The sequence below is a fragment of the Salvelinus alpinus genome, chromosome 6, assembly GCF_045679555.1.
Source record: "Salvelinus alpinus chromosome 6, SLU_Salpinus.1, whole genome shotgun sequence".
Classification (NCBI taxonomy): Eukaryota; Metazoa; Chordata; class Actinopteri; order Salmoniformes; family Salmonidae; genus Salvelinus; species Salvelinus alpinus.
Window position 1 is genome coordinate 29,702,020 of NC_092091.1, and position 25,132 is coordinate 29,727,151.

The 25,132-nt window shown below is 44.2% G+C and overlaps 1 long non-coding RNA gene across 2 annotated transcripts in view; it reads left to right on the forward strand.

Annotated features, from left to right (window-relative positions):
• Nucleotides 1-16,577, forward strand: part of LOC139578513 (uncharacterized) — a 65,059-nt gene extending 48,482 nt beyond the window's left edge. The window contains exon 4 of one of the 2 annotated variants that reach the window (XR_011675566.1): nt 15,900-16,577. This is a non-coding gene — a long non-coding RNA (uncharacterized lncRNA). Of the gene's footprint in view, nt 1-10,015; nt 10,228-15,899 lie in introns of those variants that run through there. The other variant, XR_011675565.1, reaches the window with a different exon arrangement.
• The last annotated feature ends 8,555 nt before the right edge of the window (nt 16,578-25,132 follow it).

Consider the following 25,132-nt stretch of genomic DNA (forward strand, 5'->3'; position numbering starts at 1 on the left):
ACAGTCCCGAAATCCATAACAAATTCAAGAAAGCATACAGTATTATATAGAGCCATGATTGCATGGAACTCCCTTCCATCTCATATTGCTCAAATGAACAGCAGACCTGGTTTAAAAAAACAGATAAAGAAACACCTCACAGCACAACGCCTCTCCCCTATTTGACCTATATATTTTGTGAGTGTGTATTGATATGTAGGCTATGTGTGCCATTTTTAAATGTATGTAGTTCTTGTCTTGACCTGTTCTTGTCTATTAATGTTCTGTATTATATCATGTTTCATGTTTTGTGTGGACCCCAGGAAGAGTAGCTGCTGCTTTCTCAACAGCTAATGGGGATCCTAATAAAATACCAAAACCATGAGAGAAATAGACAATAAGGTGGATGAACCCATGAGAGAAATAGACAATAAGGTGGATCAACCAATGAGAGAAATAGACAGTAAGGTGGATGAACCAATGAGAGAAATAGACAATAAGGTGGCTGAACCCATGAGAAAAAATATATATAAACATGTGCAAGATATTTGACCATGGAAGCGTGGATGAACCCCTGCGAGAGTATGTGAGAAATGTGTGGTGTTGAACTGTTCTGAACTTGGCTGCCGGGCCAGACTCTAGCAATGAGCTGTGAAGTTCAGGCTGACGCACTCACACACCCCTGTCAGTGAGGGGGTTTCCCTAACCTCTCCTCTCCCACCTCTCTACCTTCACCCCTCCTGTTTCCTCATAGACTCTAGCGTCAGTGACCCACCTCTTCCATATCTGCCCTCTCTCTCTACGCCAGCTGTTGACACCACTCTTATAACCAGAATTATAAATGATCAAAGCCTAAAACACCCCTATTATGTCCTGTGAGACTGTCTGTCCTTTACTCTCCAGGTGCTTAAGCCCCTCTCTTAACCATCTTTAACCCCTGTAGTCCCTCTAACCTCTCCTAGGCCCTTTGGTAAACCCTGTTAGCTTTGGGGGGGTGACATGGAACCACGGCACAGACAGACAGCTGCTCGGGCCGCGGGTGCCAGTCTAACATGCAGACACAGAGACGTGGCGCGAACACACACATATGCACGCAGGCAGGCAATTCTCTCCAAACCTGATCTGGGAAAGCTGGTCAACTCCCTCGTCACCTTCCGACTCAATTACTGCAATGCCCTACTTGGTGGTCTCCCCTCAAAAAGCATCCACAGGCTGCAGGAACCTGGAGATCTGCCCATATCATCCCCATTCTAGCCTCTCTCCACTGGCTACCCATCCAATTCAGAATGAAAGTCAAAATCCAACAGTTTGAGGCCTCCCGGGTGGCGGGATAGCCGCACACTCTAGGAGCTCAGATGCAAAAATGTAATGTCCAACGTTTTGACAGACAAGCTGTCTTCATCAGTTAACCCACTGTTCCCTGGTAGGCTGTCATTGTAAATAAAAATGTGTTCTTAATTAACTGACTTGCCTAGTTAAATTATTATTATTTCTTTTAAATGATACGTTACTTTCAAGGTCTAGTGTTTTGTCCTTGTCGCCTCCTCTATTATTTAGTGTATCTTGTATAGTTGTAGGCCGCTAGCTATCTTCAAGTTTCTCGCCTAATGTTTTTTTTAGCCTTTTAGCTTTTTTCTTTTAATGGTTGCGCTCAATATAAAGAGCTTTGTGATTTATGTTTCGAAATGAAAAGTGCTCTACAAATGCAATTTATTATTATTACATGGACGCATGCGCATGCGCACACACACAGACATATGTACACTCGTGCGCACACACAGACATATGTACACACATGCGCACACACACACAGACATATGTACACACGTGCGCACACACATATGCAGGCACTCACACACTACAACTACAGACACGCACACACACAAACACACACACAGGCACCTCTAAACTAGTGCTGAAAGAGGAACATAGGAGACAGTGCTAATACAGGAGACTAGACAAATCAAATTGTATTTGTCAAGTACATAGTTTACAGCAGGTACAAAAGGTACAGTGAAATGCTTACTTGCGAGCTCCCTCAACAGTGCAGTACAACATCAATAACAATAATAATCAAAAGTAAAATAATAAGTAAGTAAGAAGACAGTTTGCATAGTAATATTATTGGTATGTACACAATAGGATATAAAGTATATTATGAGTGTGTTATGTCAAATGTTTATACATATAGTGGAAAATAGATAGTGTCTTGTTTGGACTGTTGTATAATATGTAGTAATAGTAAATAAATAGAACAGCAATGTTGACTGTGTGTGTGTGTGTGTTTCTGTGTGTCTGTGTGTGTGTGCTTGTGTATAAGGGATGGATGTGTGGAGAGTCAGGGGTTAGCTGTTCAGCAGTTTGATTTCCTGGTGGTAGAAGCTGTCTCAGAGCCTGTTGGCCCGAGACCCGATGCTTCGGTACTGTTTCCCAGATGGTAACAGAGTGAACATTTCGTTGATTTCCTTGACGAACTTCCGTGCCTTCCTCAGACACAGCTTGGTGTAGATGTCCTGGAGGGCAGGGAGCTCAACCTCAGTGGTGTATTCTGCATCACCCTCTGTAGAGCCTTGCGGTTGAGGGCGGTGCAGTTGCCATACCAGAGGTGAGTTCAGCAAGGGTTCTGTTTGCGGCAAACATTTTACTTAGTTACATTTACAGTTGAACGATTTGAATGAACGTTCCAAAATGTTACGGTGAAAAGTCAAACAGCTACTTTTTTTGAGGATTACTGTGGTATTGTCTGTGGCAATAATCAAACTGCAAATTACTTTGCTGCTTCTACTACAAGTAATATAGCCTACATGACCACATTATTATTTGTAGGGGCAGTTTAGACCCGAAACAGACACTTACATTCGCCGCACACTACCTTCTCAGACTGTTCGCTAATGTTAGCGAACGGTCGTGGCTTACACAAAACAAATTGAATATGTGACGGACCAGCTCAATTCAGTCTTACGTAGCAACATTTGAAATGGTGTTTTTTACATTGGATAAAAGTAGAGACTCCGAGCTAGAAACTGGTGTATCATACACTACAGTTGAGGAACAATGGGAAAGTTATTCTGCTTTGAAACTTTTAACCCCACTTTTGAGAAAATGGCCAATGAATGTTTTGGTACACCTACTGGAAAGCTCTTCTTTGTCTACACCTATTCAGCATCGTTCACACCCTCTAAAGACTTAGCCCCACCCATCTTTTTAAGGATTCACATGTGAGGCCATGTGCTATACAGAGTTAGTACTATAGTGTACTAAACAACCAAAGATTTAAAGACTAAAGGCTGGTTTATACTACGTTTATTGACATGTCTGTAGACAGATGTAGTGACATCATGAACATTATATTGTTGTCCGACACCAAACTTGTCATTGTCGCTATAGAAAAGCATAACAAAAACAACAAGCTGCATGACATCAGCAGCCTGGTGGTACAAAATAGCATAACTGGTGCATTTTAACACCAATAAACCCATCCATTTACAAGGCCCTCCCCCGCCCTCCATTCGGCAAATCAGATCACGACTCCATTTTGCTCCTCCCTTCCTATAGGCCGAAACTCAAACAGGAAGGACCCGTGCTAAGGTCTATTCAACGCTGGTCTGACCAATCAGAATCCATGCTTCAAGATTGTTTTGATCACGCAGACTGGGATATTTTACGGGTAGCCTCTGAGAATAACATTGACGTATATGCGGACACAGTGACTGAGTTCATCAGGAAGTGTATAGGGGATGTTGTTCCCACTGTGACTATTAAAACCCACCCAAACCAGAAACCGTGGATAGATGGCAGCATTCGTGCAAAACTGAAAGCGGTGAATATGGTTGAATACAAACAGTGTAGTTATTCCCTCCATAAGGCAATCAAACAGGCAAAACGTCAGTACAGAGACAAAGTGGAGTTGCAATTCAACGGCTCAGACATGAGACTTATGTGGCCGGGTCTACAGACAATCACGGATTACAAACGGAAAACCAGCCACGTTGCGGACACCGACGTCTTGCTCCCAGACAAGCTAAACACCTTTGCCCACTTTGAGGATAGCACAGTGCCACCAACACTGCCCGCTCCCAAGGACTGTGGGCTCTCGTTCTCCGTGGCCGACGTGAGAGGCTACTTAATGCTTTGAGAGGCTACTTAATGATCATGTCACCTCTACCTTACACCCTAGACCCACTTCAATTTGCATACCACCCCAATAGATCCACAGACGATGCAATCGCCATCACACTGCCCACTGCCCTATCCCATCTGGACAAGAGGAATACCTATGTAAGAATGCTGTTCATTGACTATAACTCAGCTTTTAACACCATAGTACCCTCCAAGCTCATAATTAAGCTTGGGGCCCCGGGTCTGAACCCCGCCCTTTGCAACTGGATACTGGACTTCCTGACAGGCCGCCTCCAGGTGGTGAAACAACAACTACACTTCACTGATCCTCAACACAAGGGCCCTACAAGGGTGCGTGCTCAGCCCCTCCTGTACTTCCTGTTCACCCATGACTGTGTGGCTACGCACGCCTCCAACTCAATCATCAAGTTTTCAGACGACACAACAGTAGGAGGCCTGATTACCGACAAAGACAAGACAGCCAACAGGGAGGAGGTAAGGGCCCTGGCAGAGTGGTGCCAGGAAAATAACCTCTCCCTCAATGTCAAGAAAACAAAAGAGCTGATGGTGGACTTCAGGAAACAGCAGAGGGAGCACGCCCCTATCCACATCTATGAGGGTGCAGTGGAGATGGTGGAAAGCTTCAAGTTCCTTGGCGTACACATCACTGACAATCAAAAATGGTCTACCCACACAGACAGTGTGGTGAAGAATTTTATGATGACAGAAGATGAACTTTGTGTCCTCTTGTGCAGCAGGGGCCCTCGTCGGAGGATCAATGTTGTTAATCTCAAAGCGAACATTAAAAATGTTTAGCTCACCTGAGAGAGAGGCATCAGTGTTCGCCACACAGCTAGCTTTCCCTTTATAATCCATGATCGTTGGTAGTCCTTGAATTGTGATTACATTTTGTCACTGTACTGTATTTTTTGTATCTTTGCTGGATTTATGGAGGTTGTAGCTGGTCTTCTTGTATTCATCCATATCCACAGATACCAGGCGCGGTCGTCCACGCTCTCGGTTTTGAGCATATGTTGCCATTTATCCACAGTTTCTGGTTGGGATATGTGCGAATAGTCACTTTTGGGATAACATCCTCTGCATTTCCTGACTGAGTCTGTGTACTTGTTGATGTTATTATCGGAGGCAACTCGGGAACATATTTTAAGCTTCATTTAACTAGGCAAGTCAGTTAAGAACAAATTCATATTTTACAATGACAGCCTACCCCGGCCAAACCCTCCCCTAACCCGACGACGCTGAGCCAATTGTGCGTCACCCTATGGGACTCCCGATCATGGCCGGTTGCGATACAGCCCGGGATCTAACCAGGGTCTGTACTAACGCCTCTAATACTGACATGCAGTGCCTTAGACCGCTGCGCCACTCGAGAGCTCGAAATATTCCAGTCCACGTGATCAAAACAGTCCTGTAGCATTGATTTTGATGAGGGTGAGGAGAAGGGAGACAGGGGGAGCAGTGAGTAGGTCGGGGGGGGAGTGTAGACCTGAGTGGGTCAGCGAAATAAAAGAGGCTGAGTGTTTACTGTATATAACTGATTTCAGTGTTCTCAGTCACAAATCAACATCCAGTAACACTTAGCAGGGAAATTCTTAGAAAGCCCTATATTCCTTTAAACTCTCTTTTCAGGCCTGGTTGGTTTTCCAGCAGATCGGATCAGAGTGATAAGGGAACAGAGGTTTCCAGGAAAGCACATGGCAGCTTGGTACCGTTGCTGCAGCTCTAGCTAATGAATTAATGCTAATAGATTACTGGAAATTACAGCTCTTATAAAGGCCCAAGACTGTGTGTGTGTGTGTGTGTGTGTGTGTGTGTGTGTGTGTGTGTGTGTGTGTGTGTGTGTGTGTGTGTGTGTGTGTGTGTGTGTGTGCGCGCGCGCTCTCCTGGGAAAAAAAATAAGTGAGATTTCATGGTAATCGCCTGTGTGTCCTATAAAAGGGATATTGTCCATTTAGCTTATTGATTGAAAGCATCTCTCATCTCACGCTCTCTAGGGGATGAAATGAAAGGATGGAGAGAGGGAGGGGTGAGATGGATGAAGTAGAGGGAGGGGTGAGATGGATGAAGTAGAGGCAGGGGCTGTCCCATAGAGAGTCTCATTTGTCCACGTATCTAATGAAAAGATTGATGGAGAATCTCTCTCCCCTTACTCCACACCCTACGCTGTCACGCTGGAGAGATGGATAAAATGACCCGTCACAGAGCAATTTAACCCATGCCACTGCCTGTGTGTTTGGTCTGGTGCAGTAAGCTGTCAGATGTTGAGTTGCTTGGTCAACCAGCCTAGAGGGAAAGCGTGTGTGTGTTATCTGGGGTGTATTTACAATGAACCAAACAGAAACATATGAAAGCAAACTGGGGGGGGGGCTACCTAAATTTATCCAATAGACATTCTCATTTTAGTTGCAAAACGGAACTGTTTGCAACGGTTTGGACTAATGATTACACCCCAGGTTAGCGACCACAAACTCAACTGTCAACACTGACTCCTGGTTGGACTCACCTTGTTGACCTCTATAGCCACATACACACACCTCACCTACTGCTGGGTGATTGGTTGTTGTTGTGGTAATGGAACACTGGGCTGCTGAGCACTAGGAAAACACCAACTGGCCTCTAGTCTGACAATGCCAGACGTGTGTGTGAGAGTGTGTGTGGTGGGTGTGTTTGGGGTAGCTATAGAGGTCTAGAGGGAACAAGGGTAAAATTACCAGATTTTGTCATAGAAAAATCAACCCCCTGCCACACACACACACACACACACACACACACACACACACACACACACACACACACACACACACACACACACACACACACACACACACACACACACACACACACACAGCTGTTGTAGAGGTTAAGGGGAATGCAGACAGACTCTCCAGTAATGTCTGTGATGAGCCGAAGCTAAGCCATATGAGACAGATGGGGGGGGGGGTTGCGAAGGAAGAGGAAGATGGGCGTATATAAACACAGCTTTGGCGGCTTTGGCAGCTCTCTGACACATGTAAGCAAGGTGTGGAGAGAGAGAGAGAGAGAGAGAGAGAGAGAGAGAGAGAGAGAGAGAGGGAGAAAGAGAGAGAGAGAGAGGGTTCAGTGGGTTTACTGGGCTGTTCTGCAGATGTCGACCGACGCTCCACTATTTTAATGGACCTCTCTCTTTCCATGCGCTGACCCTCTCTCCTCCTCCTCTCCTCCCTCCCTTCCTCTTCTCCCCTCTTTCCTACTCTCTGTTCCTTTTCTCCTGTCGTTTCACTGAACCTACTTCCAGCCAGGACAACGGCAACAATAGACGAAACAAGATATACACAAAGCAAACGTTTTACTTCATAATTATCAGCTAGATATGTGAATCGTAATAATCTAGCTAGCCAGCAAAAATGACCTAAAACTAATTTTATGCAAGGTAGATGTACATTTTTCGTGGGTAGCTACCAATTCTTTGTGGCTAGCCAGTTAGCCCTATTGACTTATGGACACTGAACCGTCTTCCAGCCAGGACAATGACAATAGAAATGAAACAAGATATACACAAAGCAACCGTTTTACTTCATAACTATCATATATGTGACTCATTTCACGAAACTAGGCGTATGTCGCACGTCACTACATCACAGGAGCAGCATTTGAACGTAAACATTTTTTTCTATCAAAATGTGTTTTTTTGGCAGAAATGCCTTCTGGAACATGTGAACTTTCATGTGCCTTAATAATAACAAACTTGTATTCCATCCATAAATACAAATAAATTGTTCAATTATGATCCTAGTTGGTTTAGCCATGGAAAAAGTTAGGAACCTTCTCACTAGCCATGATTGGCTGAGATAATAAATGGGCTGGACATGGCAAGAGATGACTTTGGATTGGTCTGCCATGTAGCAAACTTCTGTCTATAACGTCAGCTATTCAGTATGTGTTGACAGTCCTTTCTACTGCACCATTTTTGAAAGATATAACGTTAGCCATCGAGAACAACAAAAGTTTTGCTACTTTTATCAACAACATTGATGCCCTGATTTTAGCAGGTGCTATCGACAGATCAGTAGGAAAAAGGGATGGGCTACTTTCTGCAAACACCACGGTCAGTGTGAACCCGAGTGACTTGACACAAGATGTAGTAACAAACAAAAGGGAGTTAAATGTTCCAGTCTGCCGTAAAGCGTTCATCCATGTATAAGGGGTAAGAGTCTAGCTACATTTTCCAGATATACATTTCTAATTTTGTCAGAAAAGTCATTTTTATTGCAAGTTAAAGCATACGGTTAGTTAGCTAGCAAATGTTAGCTTGCTGGCTCGATAGCTAACGTTACGTGTATGATCTGTGTAGTAATATTATTTGAATCAGAAAACCATTTGCATTGCTTGTTATAGCCTAATGTTACCTAGTTAACATTGAACCTAGTTTGTTAGCTTTAGCTACCTGCAGATTCATACTACAGCATTGACAATGTTTGTATTGGTAGTAGTATAAGTTGGGGTTATGCCAGTTCATTATTTAGCTAGCTACCTCAATTTAGACAAGTGTGTCGGGTAAGGGTCATCTAATAACGATAAAATATATATAAAATATTTTTATCTGGACACTTTCTGTTTTTGATATTGCTATATGCAAGTTTGCAAGTACTATCACTGTACCGTTTACACCTTCTGTATCCTGTGCATGTGACAAATCAACTTTTATTTGATATAGCATGTGTTTACCACATGGCCTCATGTGAATCCTTAAAGACTAAGTCTGGAACCAAAAGGACCCTGAGGTACTTCCACCCCAAAGCCATAATACTGCTAAATAGTTAGTTAAATACAATATTTAACCAAATAGCCACCCGGAACATCTGCATTGACCCTTTTTGCACAATTTTGTTTTGCTCATCACATATGCTGCTGCTACTGTTTATTATCTGTCACTTTATTCCAAGTTATATACATATCTACCTCAATTACCTCGTACCCCTGCACATCCACTCTGTACCTTGTATATAGCAGTTACAAATCCCGCCGAAGATGGTGCCTCTTCCCGTTCGGGCAGCGCTCGGCGGTCGTCGTCTCCGGCCTACTAGCTGCCACCGATCCCCTTTTCTGTTTCATTTAGTTTTGTCTGATTTGTTGCACCTGTTTTGTGTTTAGGTTTATTGTGGGCTATTTAAACCCAGTTGGCCCGACGACTTTTGTGCGGGCTTGTTTTTCTGTTTGTGGTGTTCGTTATTTCTTTTGGTGTCTGTTCCAAGTAGATTTTGTCCTGTTTGTTTTGGACTGTTTCTTGACGCGCCCTCGTATGTATGGCGTAGCCGTCTCGCTGTATCTCTTTGGAATATTAAATCCACTTGCTTTTGAACTACCCTGCTCTCTGCGCCTGACTCCATCACCACTCTTGGAACTGTGACAATAGCCAAGTTATCGTTACTCATTGTGTATCTATTATTGCTTTTATTATTTTTTATTTTATTTATTTATTTTTTACCCAGTTTACAATTGGCTCATTCATCCCCCTCCTCTCCCCTGTAACTATTCCCCAGGTCGTTGCTGCAAATGAGAACGTGTTCTCAGTCAACTTACCTGGTAAAATAACGGTAAAATAAAATAAAATAAATAAATACACCTTGGCCTCTTGTTTCCCCAGAGATTCTATGGGCATAGTGGGAATGAATACAAACGTATCATCAGCATAGCGTCTTGTTTCTTCTCCTTTTATCATATTAGCCATGTGCGTATTGTCATTCACTTAGTTACTGCATAGCCTATAAGCACGGCACAATAATGCACATTCCTCACGCCTGCTGTTCAACCTATGGGCTCACTCTTGCAATTATCACCTTCCTCTCTCTCAACCAATGGCCGTTATTCTCTGGATGTATTTATATGTCAGTTTACCCATGTTCTTGCTGTTTTTCAGCAACAGCTTTCAACAACCATCAAACACCCTACCACCACCAGCTATAATAACCTCAAGGCTGTCATTGGAACTCCTTTCCCCCACCGGGGGAGATTGGATGCCAGCAGCCCCGCGTAGGTCTACCTGCCATCACATGATCTGGCTCCGATTATCTTCCCTCGGAGAAGAATCCATTCCCCAAACTTTTTAATAAAATGTCATATTGCATTCCATCTTTGTTTTTCGTTCAGTTAAGCCTGCACTTGATTGAACTACCATGTGTAGATGCAACAGCTACAAAGTAGGCACAATCAGAATGTGAATAAGATCAGGACAAAGGGTGCATCATTCTCCTCCTCTCCCCCTACTCTCTCTCTCACTCTCCCACAGCCAAACCCAATTCCGTTGCAGGAGGCAGGGATGGGACCTTTGTTAATAAACACTGCAAACCTTTATAGCACAATAAAATGTGTATTTTTGCTATTTTCAACCTTCTCTGCCCTCCCCTTTTGTCCTGTGCAAACAGATGCTCGAAAGTCCTGTGCAAACAGACTTTCAAGCACCTCTCTCATTATTCACTTTCTTCCCTTCTTTCTTTCCTAGTCACATCTCTCTCTCTCTCTCTTTCTCCCCCCTCTCACTCACACTAACTCACCCCTCTCTCTCTTTCTCACTCCCCCCACCTCCCTCTCTTTCTCTGTAACGGAATCACTGGAATCAGGGTGCAGTCCTCTCTTGATTCAGAGGGGTTGGGTTAAATGCGGAAGACACATTTCTGTTGAATGCATTCAGTTGTGCAACTGACTAGATATCCCTTTTCCTTTCCCTTCCCAGTCAGAATTGAACCCCTCCACAATCCAAAGCAGATGTGTGAGAGTCACACACACACACACACACACATTGTGGGGTGGTGGAGAGAGAAATAAGCAGAAACAGCTCATTGCTAGGTTACCACTAAACAAAACACAGGCCAAGGCCTTGGAGTGAGAACACCTTTTTTAGAAGGCTAAATGTGAAATTGTCTTGTAAGAGCAGGGGAAATAGTTCTGCTGAAACTTTGTAGCCCTTTGTGTTTTCCTCTCTTTGAAGCTCATAACCCTTACCTCTATATGTCTTTTTCTGTACATACATACACTTAGGTGAGCCAAATGCCCTATTTTTTAAAAGAGAGAGTGTTCCTTATAAACAAGTAGAATCAGGTCATGAGTCAATTATGAAACCACTATAACAAGGGGCGAATTGGTAGACGTTAACTTTTCTCTGAAACGCGCACGCACGCACACATACACGCATACACAGGACTGAGGGGAATTCCTGTGAATAATATGTAACTGGGAGAAGTTTGGCTCTGCCAGCAATTTTGGCTTTTTCAGCAGACATCAATGTTTACTTTAGATAACTGATGTTTTTGCATGTGTGTGCATTTGTGAGCAACTGCACATTAATGTGTGTGTGTGCGTGTGTGCGCGTGTGGTTTACTTTAGATGTCTGTGGGCAGATTGGCCGTCTGGCAATTCTGGCAAATGTCGGATGGTCGAAATTGGCATGTACAGTACCAATCAAAAGTTTAGCCACACTTACTCATTCAAGGGTTTTTCTTTATTTTTACTACTATTTACTATTTAAACACATTTTTTCAAAGTAGCCACCCTTCGCGTTGATGACAGCTTTGCACACTCTTGGCATTTGCTCAACCAGCTTCACCTGGAATGCTTTTCCAACAGTCTTGAAGGAGTTCCAACATATGCTGAGCACTTGTTGTCTGCTTTTCCTTCACTCTGCGTTCCAACTCATCCCAAACCATCTCAATTGGGTTGAGGTCGGGTGATTGTGGAGGCCAGGTCATCTGATGCAGCACTCCATCACTCTCCTTGGTCAAATAGCCCTTACACAGTCTGGAGGTGTGTTGGGTCATTGTCCTGTTGAATAACAACTGATAGTCCAACTAAGCGCAAACCAGATGGGATGGCGTATTGCTGCAGAATGCTGTGGTAGCCATGCTGATTAAGTGTGCCTTGAATTCTAAATAAATCACTGACAGTGTCACCGGCAAAGCACCCCCACAGCATCACACCTTCTCCTCCATGCTTCACGGTGGAAACCACACATGCGGAGATCATCCGTTCATCTACTCTTCGTCTCACAAAGACACAGTGGTTGTAACCAAAAATCTCACATTTGGACTCATTAGATCAAAGGACATATTTCCACCGTTCTAATGTCCATTGCACGTGGTTCTTGGCCCAAACAAGTCTCTTCTTATTATTGGTGTCCTTTAGTAGTGGTTTCTTTGCAGCAATTTGACCATGAAGGCCTGATTCACACAGTCTCCTCTGAACAGTTGATGTTGAGATGTGTCTGTTACTTGAACTCTGTGAAGCATTTATTTGGGCTGCAGTCTGAGGTGCAGTTAACTCTAATGAACTTATCGTCTGCACCAGAGGTAACTCTGGGTCTTCCTTTCCTGTGGTGGTCCTCATGAGAGCCAGTTTCATCATAGCTCTTGATGGTTTTTGCGAGTGACTTTAAGAAACTTTAAAAGTTTTTGAAAGTTTCCGTATTGACTGACCTTCATGTCTTAAAGTAATGATGGACTGTCGTTTCTCTTTGCTTACTTGAGCAGTTCTTGCAATAATATGGACTTGGGTCTTTTACCAAATAGGTTTATATTCTGTATACCACCTCTACCTTGTCACAACACAACTGATTGGCTCAAACGAAGGAAAGAAATTCCACAAATGAACTTTTAACAAGGCACACTTATTAATTGAAATGCATTCCAGGTGACTACCTCATGAAGCTGGTTAACAGAATGCCAAGAGTGTGCAAAGCTGTCATCAAGGCAAAGGGTGGCTACTTTGAAGAATCTCAAATATAAAATATATTTTGATTTGTTTAACACTTTTTTGGTTACTACATCATTCCATATGTGTTATTTCATGGTTTTGATGTCTTCACTTTTATTCTACAATGTAGAAAATAGTAAAAATAAAGAAAAGCCCTTGAATGAGTAGGTGTGTCTAAAACTTTGACTGTTACTGTATGTGTATTGCACTGTTGAGGTGAGCCAGTGAGTAAACATTTTGCCGGTTTTTATAATTAAACCAATGGGAACAAATGAGTCCTAGTGGGCAGAACAAGCAAAGAGGTGGGCAGAGCACAGCACGAGCTAGCGATATCTTATTTGCGTGTTCTAGCATACATCTGCATATTTCCGTAAGGGAATGCCTACTCTGTGAAGTGCGCGTGTGCAATAACTCAATTTGCTTTTGCACTCCTTAACAATGCAAAAAAATTGTTGCAAAGGGTAAAAACTACAAAACTTAGTCCACTCTGTTCATAACAGATTCTAGTTTTGGGAACAGAAAACTATATTAAGATCAAATGTTTCATCGATGAGAAAATGTGTTGGTCAAAATTAATCTTCTCCTACTGCCGGCCAGTGGAAACTCCAAGTGGATGCTTCACATTTGTACATCAGGTGAAATATCTGTCTCATTGTTCTATCTGTGATTTCGCTGCAACATTGATAGTTGAAGTCGGAAGTTTACATACACTTAGGTTGTCATTAAAACTCGTTTTTCAACCACTCCACAAAGTTTTTGTTAACAAACTATAGTTTTGGCAAGTCGGTTAGGACATCTACTTTGTGCATGACACAAATACTTTTTCCAACAATTGTTTACAGACAGATTATTTCACTTCTAATTCACTCTATCACAATTCCAGTGGGTCAGAAGTTTACATACTTTAAGTTGACTGTGCCTTTGAACAACTTGGAAAATTCCAGAAAATTATGTCATGGCTTTAGAAGCTTCAGATAGGCTAATTGACATAATTTTTGTCAATTGGAGGTGTACCTGTGGATGTATTTCAAGGCCTACCTTCAAACTCAGTGCCTCTTTGCTTGACATCATGGGAAAATCAAAAGAAATCAACTCAGGGCTGTAACCCAAACAAAGAGCGAGTTGTAAACCTGTAAATGAATGCACGGTACGAGACCCGTAATAAAAATACACGGGACGAGACCCGTAATAAAAATAGCACACTAACATGGTAACACGCACGCTGATGCAATAGAGCACAGGTACTCACAGGACCGGACATGGAACAATAATCAACCAGGACAATTGGGAACAGAGGGCACATATATACACACACTTATCAGGGGGAATGTGAACCAGGTGTGCATAATGAGACAAGACAGTCCAGGGTTGGTGGTAATGATCCAGTTCAGTGACGCCTAGAAGGCCGGTGACGTAGAGCTGGTGAACGGATTGAGCAGCAGTACCGGGGAATCCGTGACAGTGATGTGGTGATGTGGGCACCAAGGAACTTGAAGCTCTCAACCTGCTCCACTACAGCCCCGTTGATGAGAATGGGGGCGTGCTCTGTCCTTTTCCTGTAGTCCACAATCATCTCCTTTGTCTTGGGAGAGGTTGAGGGAGAGGTTGTTGTCCTGGCACCACACGGCCAGGTCTCTGACCTCCTCCCTATAGGCTGTCTCATTATTGTCGGTGATCAGGCCTACCACTGTTGTGTCATCAGCTAACTTAATGATGGTGTTGGAGTCGTGCCTGGCCGTGCAGTCATGAGTGAACAGGGAGTACAGGAAGGGACTGAGCACGCACCCCTGAGGGGCCCCCATGTTGAGGATCAGCGTGGCTGATGTGTTGTTACCTACCCTACCAACTGGGGGCGGCCCATCAGCAAGTCCAGGATCCAGTTGCAGAGGGAGGTGTTTAGTCCCAGGGTCCTTAGCTTATTGATGAGCTTTGAGGGCACTATGGTGTTGAACACTGAGCTGTAGTCAATGAATAGCATTCTCACATAGGTGTTCCTTTTGTCCAAGTGGGAAAGGGCAGTATGGAGTGCAATAGAGATTGCATCATCTGTGGATCTGTTGCTGCGCTATGCAAATTGGAGTGGATCTTGGGTTTCTGGGATGATGGTGTTGATGTGAGCCATGACCAGCCTTTCAAAGCATTTCATGGCTACAGACGCTAGTGCTACGGGTCGGTAGTCATGTAGGCAGGTTACCTTAGTGTTATTGGGCACAGGGACTATGGTGGTCTGCTTGAAACATGTTGGTATTACGGGCTCAGACCAGAAGACGTGCATAAAAAGAGCCTCTGCGGTTTGCATGGCCGACGAGAGCCCAGGCAGAGGAAGGAGGCGACAAGCTTTGGAAAACCGGTACACAACGTCGAGAACGGTGGTGTTCCCCTAGGAGGGGGGAAGGTCTGTGACAAAGTCCACAGAGAGGTGAGACCAGGGTCGTTGTGGAACCGGCAGGGGAAGGAGCTTTCCTTAAGGGAGGTGTCTGGGTGTCTTAGACTGGAGCAGGAAGATGGAGCAGGAAGAGATGTTAACCTGGACATCCCTAGCCAAGGTGGGCCACCAGTACTTCTCAGTCAGGCAGGCGATGGTACGGCCTATCTCAAGATGACCCGACACAAGTGCCGTGTGCTCCCAGGTAAGGAGGCTGTCCTGCACACCCGTGGGCATGTAGGCTCAGTTCTCCGCACACTGTGCAGGTGCGGGTTCCGTACGCAGGACCGGTGACGTAGAAGGCCGGTGACGTAGACTTCCGGAGCTGGTGAACGGAATGAGCAGCAGTACCGGGGGAATCCGTGACATTTATCTAATAAATATGTTTATTCATTCACAACTAGGATGTTGCTGGGCTCAGAGGTAGGTAGAAAACAGAGAGAGAGAGACACAGATGAACTGCCTATTCCCTAATATGTAATAGTAATTAACAATAAGGTAGGGGGGGGACTTGTGACATATGACACAATAATCCTAATTATGTCTACATGTAGAAACACTTAAAAACTGCAAATTAGTTCATAATGTGTGTTCCCTATAATTGTCTAATAACTATTTATTCATTCGCAACTAGGATGATGCTTGACCTAGCACAGACAGTGAACCAGATAATGATGGCCCATCATCAAGTTGAGGAAATAGAGCATGCAAGAGAAGCAAATGCCCAAGAAAAGTCAACAGAGGAGATCAAGGAGAATCACAGACAGAAGGACAGCAGAGGAGAACAAGGAGAAGCACAAACAGAGAGACAGTGACAACAGAGAAGATGCAGAGACAGACAGCACAACAGGGAGAAAACAGAGGCACAGTTGTAGTGGTGAGTTGTATCTCCAGACACTACCACCTGTGTGTGTAAGTAGTGTGTTTGGGGGGAGGGGGGAGGGTTACAGTGCTCTTTCTGTTTTACTCTGAGTGGTCGAGAGCGAACGAGGTTAATGAGTCTGTGTGTGCATGTGTTTGTGTCCGTGTGCGTGCGTGTCTGCGTGCTGCCATTTTAGAGGGCGAGGGTGTTTGTTAGTTTTAGAATGGGTCATAACTTTGTGCTCATTAGGCAGTAGTATATGTGCTTGTGTGTATGTGCTGTGTCCAGAGCATATGGTGTCATGCCCTCCATATGTGTCAAATGCACCATGCACAAATATATTAAATCTACACTTTGAATGCTGTCCACCACATTCATCATTTCAGAAGGTAAATATGTAAACCATTACCCATTACAGACACAGTTGGAATGTATTGTGTTGTGTATTAAAGAAATATTTAACTTGATTAAAAACATGTTGGTATTTGTTCATATTTTCCATTTACTGTAAGTTGACTAACTACTGACTGCCCATATTAACTGCGGGACGACACCGGCCTCAGGGGACGACCACAGGGACGCGGTGCGGGTCCACCGCAGGAACCCAGCACCGCTCCTCTGGGCCGTACCCCTCCAGGTCCATGAGGTACTGGAGACGCCCCGCCCAACGCCTCGAATCCAGGACTTCACGGACCGAGTAAGCCGGACCTCTCGATGTCCAGAGGAGGCGGGGTGTCACTGGGTCCAGCCTCAGCGGGGGGACCAGGCACCACTGGCCTGAGGAGAGACACATGAAGTCGGGTTAATGTGGTAATCAACAGGGAGTTGTAAATGGTACGTTACCTCATTAACCCTCGTCAGGACTTTAAACGGCCCCACAAACCGCGTGCTCAGCTTCCGGCAGGGCAGGCGGAGGGGCAGGTTCCGGGTGGGGAGCCAGACCCGGTCGCCTGGAGAGAAGACAGGTGCCTCACTGTGGTGGCGGTCGGCCTGTTCCTTGTGCTGAAACCACTTGTCCACCGCAGGGGCTTCGGTCTGACTCGGATGCAAAGGTGCCAGGGCCGGCTGATACCCTAAACACTCACTGGAAAGGAGTGAGGTTAGTGGAGGAGTGGCGGAGGGAATTCTGCGCGTACTCAGCGCAAGGTAGAAAATCCACTCACTCCCCCGGCCGGTCCTGACAGTAACACCTCAGGAACCTGCCCACTTCCTGATTAACCCTCTCCACCTGCCCATTAGCTTGAGGACGATACCCGGAGGTGAGATTGACCATGACCCCCAGGCGTTCCATGTGAGACAAGACAGTCCGGGGTTGGTGGTAATGAGTCCAGTTCAGTGACGCCTAGAAGGCCGGTGACGTAGCCCTCCGGAGCTGGTGAACGGAATTAGCACCTGTACCAGGGGGATCCGTGACAACCATATGGAGTGAGATTTGTTTTCTTTGTTCTGTAAGTGTGTCTACCACGATTCGCACGCATATTCAACATAACTCACAAATAAAACTGATCTGTGAATATATAAAAAATATTTCATAATTAATACCATAATCAGTGGAAAAATATTTCACAAATATTCACCATAAATCACAAATAAATCGATGGTCTGTAAATATATTCAACATAGCTCACAAATAAAACTACCATTTGAGCAGATGTAGAACAATTTGTGAGCAAATGTTCAGAAATCCCTAACATTTACAACTATGGTATGTGCATTTTCACATTCAAAAAGTGCTTGTGGATCTGTATTCTGTGTTAACATTAAGAATGTTGATATATTACAATCCACAAATGTGGCCTCAGATGAGAGTCGGCTATCCATTAATTTGAATAATCCGTGTTACACGTGATGTGCAGAGTGATGACATCACTGCATTCTCATTCGGCCATTTCTTGGGAGAACACTTTCTATCTAGAATAATTAACAACTTCATGAAATGTGAGTATAACATTTATTTATTAAATGAATGATGTTAAAATGTTCAACAAATCACTTTCATATGAATGCAAAATTAGATCATTGGGGCATGCAACGCCGAGTGTGTTTTCGAGATCATAGTTGGGCACTACCGCAATATCTAGCAGGTGAAATTGTCAGCTGTTTTGACGAATAACCAACATTAAAATAACTACTGTATTTAGTTTTTCATTCAGGAATGTGTCAATTATGAAGAACCACTCAGTTTTAAAATCCTGAATTGGTGATCTGGATAGCCAGCTAATGGGAAATGTCGCAAATTATCTTCTTTAATCTGTGATTTGTTTGCATGACTGCGGTCAAGGTAAGAATTTCTAACATTATCTGAATTTCTAACATTATTAAAAATGATAAAAAATCTGTTTTCTGCTCCATATAGGCTTGCTTGCAACTAATGCCTGGATTTCAACCATGCAACGCCTAGTTTTTAAACCATGCAACAGCTTGTTAGCCACTCCCAATGCTTTGGGGCTGTGCTTTGCCCCTTGAGTGTTCTGACTTCTGAGAAATTGTTTACCATTTTATTGTCACTAGAACTCACTACTGTCAACGTGGGGTGACGTAGCTAGCTAGTTAACCAACAGCAACTGGAATGCCACACTCCTTTAGCAGCTCTGCAGTCAAGTAAACAAACTCACTGATGTCTAAAACAGCTGGACAATAGGGCATTGAGCCTGTCATTGTTCTATTGACTACTATTACAGACCAAACTAAATATTATATGCCCCCCTCTCTCTCTTTTCACTCTTTTATCAAGAATGTTACAGTGACTTATTGAAACCTGGCCTGTGTGTACACTACTAGTGGAAGTTTACAGCTTATAAACCTGTATCATAATTTGTCCTTAATCCAACCTATTATCGATCCTGTGTCACTCTAAAAAAAAAAACTGTTAGAAGTTGTGATGTTGGTGGCACTACTTTTTTAGTGGTCCTGACTCATGACACCTAAAGTTACCAGCAAAGTATCAGGATCAGGATTCTAAATCTTTGCTGAAAGAGGTGTTTGTGCTGCACTGTGGGCCGATTACTTTATTGCACTCTAGAGTTTGTTTCTGGACCAGACCATTGTTTTACAGTTTGATTGCCATGTGTCTGCCTTAAGTGATGAATCTTCAAGGGCGGCTGAAATTCCTGATTTGTTTGAGATTTGGTTAATTAAAGGTCGACTTTGGGCAAAAACGTTAAACTGTATTAAACTGTATAACTGATCAATACACCATCATACCAGGCCATTTAATGCTTAAAAACAAAACAAATGGACGAATAAGACATTTGGTTACAGAATTGCCATTTCTTACCAATCTCTACAGCTTCAGTCCAAAAACAAATCATGTACAACACATACTGTAGGAGTTACTGGCTAGCTAAAGTGGCTAGCTTAGCTAAAAAACTAGTTATGTTGGTCGACCAAAATGAGATATCAACAAACCACCAAAGGCACACAATTTTATATTTGAATATTGAGAAAGGGGCGGAGTTGGACAGTTTTTTTCGTGCCCATAGTCGACCTATAAAAAATGCTAGAGGCCATGGCTGAATTCAAACATGAGTTGGTTTCGGGGTGGTTACACGTGGCAAACGACAGGTCAAGGCATGCAGGGGTCGATAATCCAGAGTGGTGGGGCAAAGGTACAGGACGGCAGGCTCAGGGTCAATGACAGGCAGAGTGGACAGGCAAGGGTCAAAATCCAGGAGGGCGAGAAAAAGAGAGACTGGGGAAAAGCAGGAGCTGAGACACAAAAACGGTGGTTGACTTGACAAACAAGACGAACTGGCAACAGACAAACAGAGAACACAGGTATAAATACACAGGGGATAATGGGGAAGATGGGCAACACCTGGAGGGGTTGGAGACAATCACAAGGACAGGTGAAACAGATCAGGGCGTGACAGACAGGGCCTCCCGAGTGGCGCAGTGGCTAGTAGCTGTGCCACTAGAGATTCTGGGTTCGAGTCCAGGCTCTGTCGCAGCGGCACACAATTGGCCCAGGGTTGTCCGGGTTAGCGGAGGGTTTGGCCAGCAGGGATGTCCTTGTCCCATCGTGCACTAGCGACTCCTGTGGCGGGCTGGGCGCAGTGCACGCTGACACGGTCGCCAGGTGTACAGTGTTTCCTCCGACACATTGGTGTGGCTGGCTTCCGGGTTACATGGGCATTGTGTCAAGAAGCAGTGTGGCTTGGTTGGGTTGTTTCGGATGATGCACAGCTCTCAACCTTCGCCTCTCCCGAGTCCGTACGGGAGTTGCAGCGATTTTTATTTTATTTTATTTCACCTTTATTTAACCAGGTAGGCAAGTTGAGAACAAGTTCTCATTTACAAGATAAAGCAAAGCAGTTCGACACATACAACAACACAGAGTTACACATGGAGTAAAACAAACATACAGTCAATAATACAGTAGAAAAATAAGTCTATATACAATGTGAGCAAATGAGGTGAGATAAGGGAGGTAAAGGCAAAAAAAGGCCATGGTGGCGAAGTAAATACAATATAGCAAGTAAAACACTGGAATGGTAGATTTGCAGTGGAAGAATGTGCAAAGTAGAGATAGAAATAATGGGGTGCAAAGGAGCAAAATAAATAAATATAGTCGGGGGAGAGGTAGTTGTTTGGGCTAAATTATAGATGGGCTATGTACAGGTGCAGTAATCTGTGAGCTGCTCTGACAGCTGGTGCTTAAAGCTAGTGAGGGAGATAATTGTTTCCAGTTTCAGAGATTTTTGTAGTTCGTTCCAGTCATTGGCAGCAGAGAACTGGAAGGAGAGGCGGCCAAACGAAGACTTGGTTTTGGGGGTGACCAGAGAGATATACCTGCTGGAGCGTGTGCTACAGGTGGGTGCTGCTATGGTGACCAGCGAGCTGAGATAACGGGGGACTTTACCTAGCAGGGTCTTGTAGATGACCTGGAGCCAGTGGGTTTGGCGACGAGTATGAAGAGAGGGCCAGCCAACGAGAGTGTACAGGTCGCAGTGGTGGGTAGTATATGGGGCTTTGGTGACAAAACGGATGACACTGTGATAGACTGCATCCAATTTATTGAGTAGGGTATTGGAGGCTATTTTGTAAATGACATCGCCGAAGTCGAGGATCGGTAGGATGGTCAGTTTTACGAGAGTATGTTTGGCAGCATGAGCGAAGGATGCTTTGTTGCAAAATAGGAAGCCAATTCTAGATTTAACTTTGGATTGGAGATGTTTGGAAGGAGAGTTTACAGTCTAACCAGACACCTAGGTATTTGTAGTTGTCCACATATTCTAAGTCAGAACCGTCCAGAGTAGTGACGGGCGGGCAGGTGCAGGCAGCGATCGGTTGAAGAGCATGCATTTAGTTTGACTTGTATTTAAGAGCAATTGGAGGCCACGGAAGGAGAGTTGTATGTCATTGAAGCTCGTCTGGAGGGTTGTTAACACAGTGTCCAAAGAAGGGCCAGAAGTATACAGAATGGTGTTGTCTGCGTAGAGGTGGATCAGAGACTCACCAGCAGCAAGAGCGACATCATTGATGTATACAGAGAAGAGAATCGGTCCAAGAACTGAACCCTGTGGCACCCCCATAGAGACTGCCAGAGGCCCGGACAACAGGCCCTCCGATTTGACACACTGAACTCTATCAGAGAAGTAGTTGGTGAACCAGGCGAGGCAATCATTTGAGAAACCAAGGCTATCGAGTCTGCCGATGAGGATGTGGTAATTGACAGAGTCGAAAGCCTTGGCCAGGTCAATGAATATGGCTGCACAGTATTGTTTCTTATCGATGGCGGTTAAGATATCGTTTAGGACCTTAAGCGTGGCTGAGGTGCACCCATGACCAGCTCTGAAACCAGATTGCATAGCGGAGAAGGTATGGTGGGATTCGAAATGGTCGGTAATCTGTTTGTTGACTTGGCTTTCGAAGACCTTAGAAAGGCAGGGTAGGATAGATATAGGTCTATAGCGATGAGACAAGACTGTAACTACCAATTGGAAACCACGGGAAAAAAAGAGATACCTTGACGAGATCCTGAGGCCCATTGTCATGCCATTCATCCGCTGCCATCCCCTCATGTTGCAGCATGATAATGCACGGCAACATGTCACATGTCACAACATGTCACCTACCCCTACCCCGGACAACAGCACTGCCCTCCCCTCTGCTACTCGCCCAAGCCTTCCCCATTTCTCTTTCTCCCAAATACAGTCAGCTGATGTTCTTAATGAGCTGCAAAATCTGGACCCTTACAAATCAGCCGGGCTAGATAATCTGGACCCTCTCTTTCTAAAACTATCTGCTGAAATTGTTGCCACCCCTATTACTAGCCTCTTCAACCTCTCTTTCGTGTCGTCTGAGATCCCCAAAGATTGGAAAGCAGCTGCGGTTATCCCCCTCTTCAAAGGGGGGGACACCCTTGACCCTAACTGCTACAGACCTATATCTATCCTACCCTGCCTTTCTAAGGTCTTCGAAAGCCAAGTCAACAAACAGATTACCGACCATTTCGAATCACACCACACCTTCTCCGCTATGCAATCTGGTTTCAGAGCTGGTCATGGGTGCACCTCAGCCACGCTCAAGGTCATAAACGATATCGTAACCGCCATCGATAGGAAACAATACTGTGCAGCCGTATTCATTGACCTGGCCAAGGCTTTTGACTCTGTCAATCACCACATCCTCATTGGCAGACTCGACAGCCTTGGCTTCTCTAATGATTGCCTCGCCTGGTTCACCAACTACTTCTCTGATCGAGTTCAGTGTGTCAAATCGGAGGGTCTGTTGTCCGGGCCTCTGGCAGTCTCTATGGGGGTGCCACAGGGTTCAATTCTTGGACCGACTCTCTTCTCTGTTTACATCAATGATGTCGCTCTTGCTGCTGGTGATTCTCTGATCCACCTCTACGCAGACGACACTATTCTGTATACTTCTGGCCCTTCTTTTGACACTGTGTTAACAACCCTCCAGGCGAGCTTCAATGCCATACAACTCTCCTTCCGTGGCCTCCAACTGCTCTTAAATACAAGTAAAACCAAATGCATGCTCTTCAACCGATCGCTGCCTGCTCCTGCCCGCCTGTCCAACATCACTACTTTGGACGGCTCTGACTTAGAATATGTGGACCACTACAAATACCTAGGTGTCTGGTTAGACTGTAAACTCTCCTTCCAGACCCACATCAAACATCTCCAATCCAAAGTCAAATCTAGAATTGGCTTCCTATTCCGCAACAAAGCATCCTTTACTCATGCTGCCAAACATACCCTTGTAAAACTGACCATCCTACCAATCCTCGACTTCGGTGATGTCATTTACAAAATAGCCTCCAAAACCCTACTCAATAAATTGGATGCAGTCTATCACAGTGCCATCCGTTTTGTCACCAAAGCCCCATATACTACCCACCACTGCGACCTGTACACTCTCGTTGGCTGGCCCTCGCTTCATACTCGTCGCCAAACCCACTGGTTCCAGGTCATCTACAAGACCCTGCTAGGTAAAGTCCCCCCTTATCTCAGCTCGCTGGTCACCATAGCAGCACCTACCTGTAGCACGCGCTCCAGCAGGTATATCTCTCTAGTCACCCCCAAAACCAATTCTTCCTTTGGACGCCTCTCCTTCCAGTTCTCTGCTGCCAATGACTGGAACGAACTACAAAAATCTCTGAAACTGGAAACACCTATCTCCCTCACTAGCTTTAAGCACCAGCTGTCAGAGCAGCTCATAGATTACTGCACCTGTACATAACCCATCTACAATTTAGCCCAAACAACTACCTCTTTACCTACTGTATTTATTTATTAATTTATTTTGCTCCTTTGCACCCCATTATTTCTGTCTCTACTTTGCACTTTCTTCCACTGCAAACCAACCATTCCAGTGTTTTTTTAGTTTTTATTTTACTTGCTGTGTTGTACTCACTTCGCCTCCATGGCCTTTTTATATTTTTATTTATTTATACATATATTTGTTTGCCTTCACCTCCCTTATCTCACCTCACTTGCTCACATTGTATATAGACTTATTTTTTTTCACTGTATTATTGACTATATGTTTGTTTTACTCCATGTGTAACTATGTGTTGTTGTATGTGTCGAACTGCTTTGCTTTATCTTGGCCAGGTCGCAATTGTAAATGAGAACGTGTTCTCAATTTGCCTACCTGGTTAAATAAAGGTTAAATAAAAAAATAAAATAAAAAACAAGGATCTGTACACAATTCCTGGAAGCTGAACATGTCCCAGTTCTTCCATGGCCTGCATACACACCAGATATGTCACCCATTGACCATTTGGGATGCTCTGTATCAACGTTGTATGGCAGCGTGTTCCAGTTCCCGCCAATATCCAGCAACTTCGCACAGCCAATGAAGAGGTATGGGACAACATTTCCACAGGCCACAATCAACAGCCTGATCAACTCTATGCGAAGGAGATGTGTCGCGCTGCATGAGGCAAATGGTGGTCACACCAGATACTGACTGGTTTTTGTGATCCACACCCCTACCTTGTTTTAAGGTATCTGTGACCAACAGATGCATGTCTGTCTTCCCAGTCATGTGAAGTCCATCGAAAAGGGTCCTAAAACGTGCCCATTTGACAGACTTCCTTGTATGAACTTTAACTCAGTCTTTGAAATTGCTGCATATTGTGTTTATATTTTTGTTCAGTGTAACAATGGTGCAATAATTTATGGCTTCTGGGAGTGCTATAAAGTCTAAAGGTTATGGGCAGAGTTAGAAAGTTGGCTTTCAGAAGGTGCATTCGGAAAGTCTTCAGACCCCTTGACTTTCTCCACATTTTGTTATGTTACAGCCTTATTATGAAATGTATTTAAAATGTAAAAAATATTCGGCAATCTACACACAATACCCCATAATGATAAAGCTAAAACACAATACCCCATAATGATAAAGCTAAAACACAATACCCCATAATGATAAAGCTAAAACACAATACCCCATAATGATAAAGCTAAAACACAATACCCCATAATGATAAAGCTAAAACACAATACCCCATAATGATAAAGCTAAAACACAATACCCCATAATGA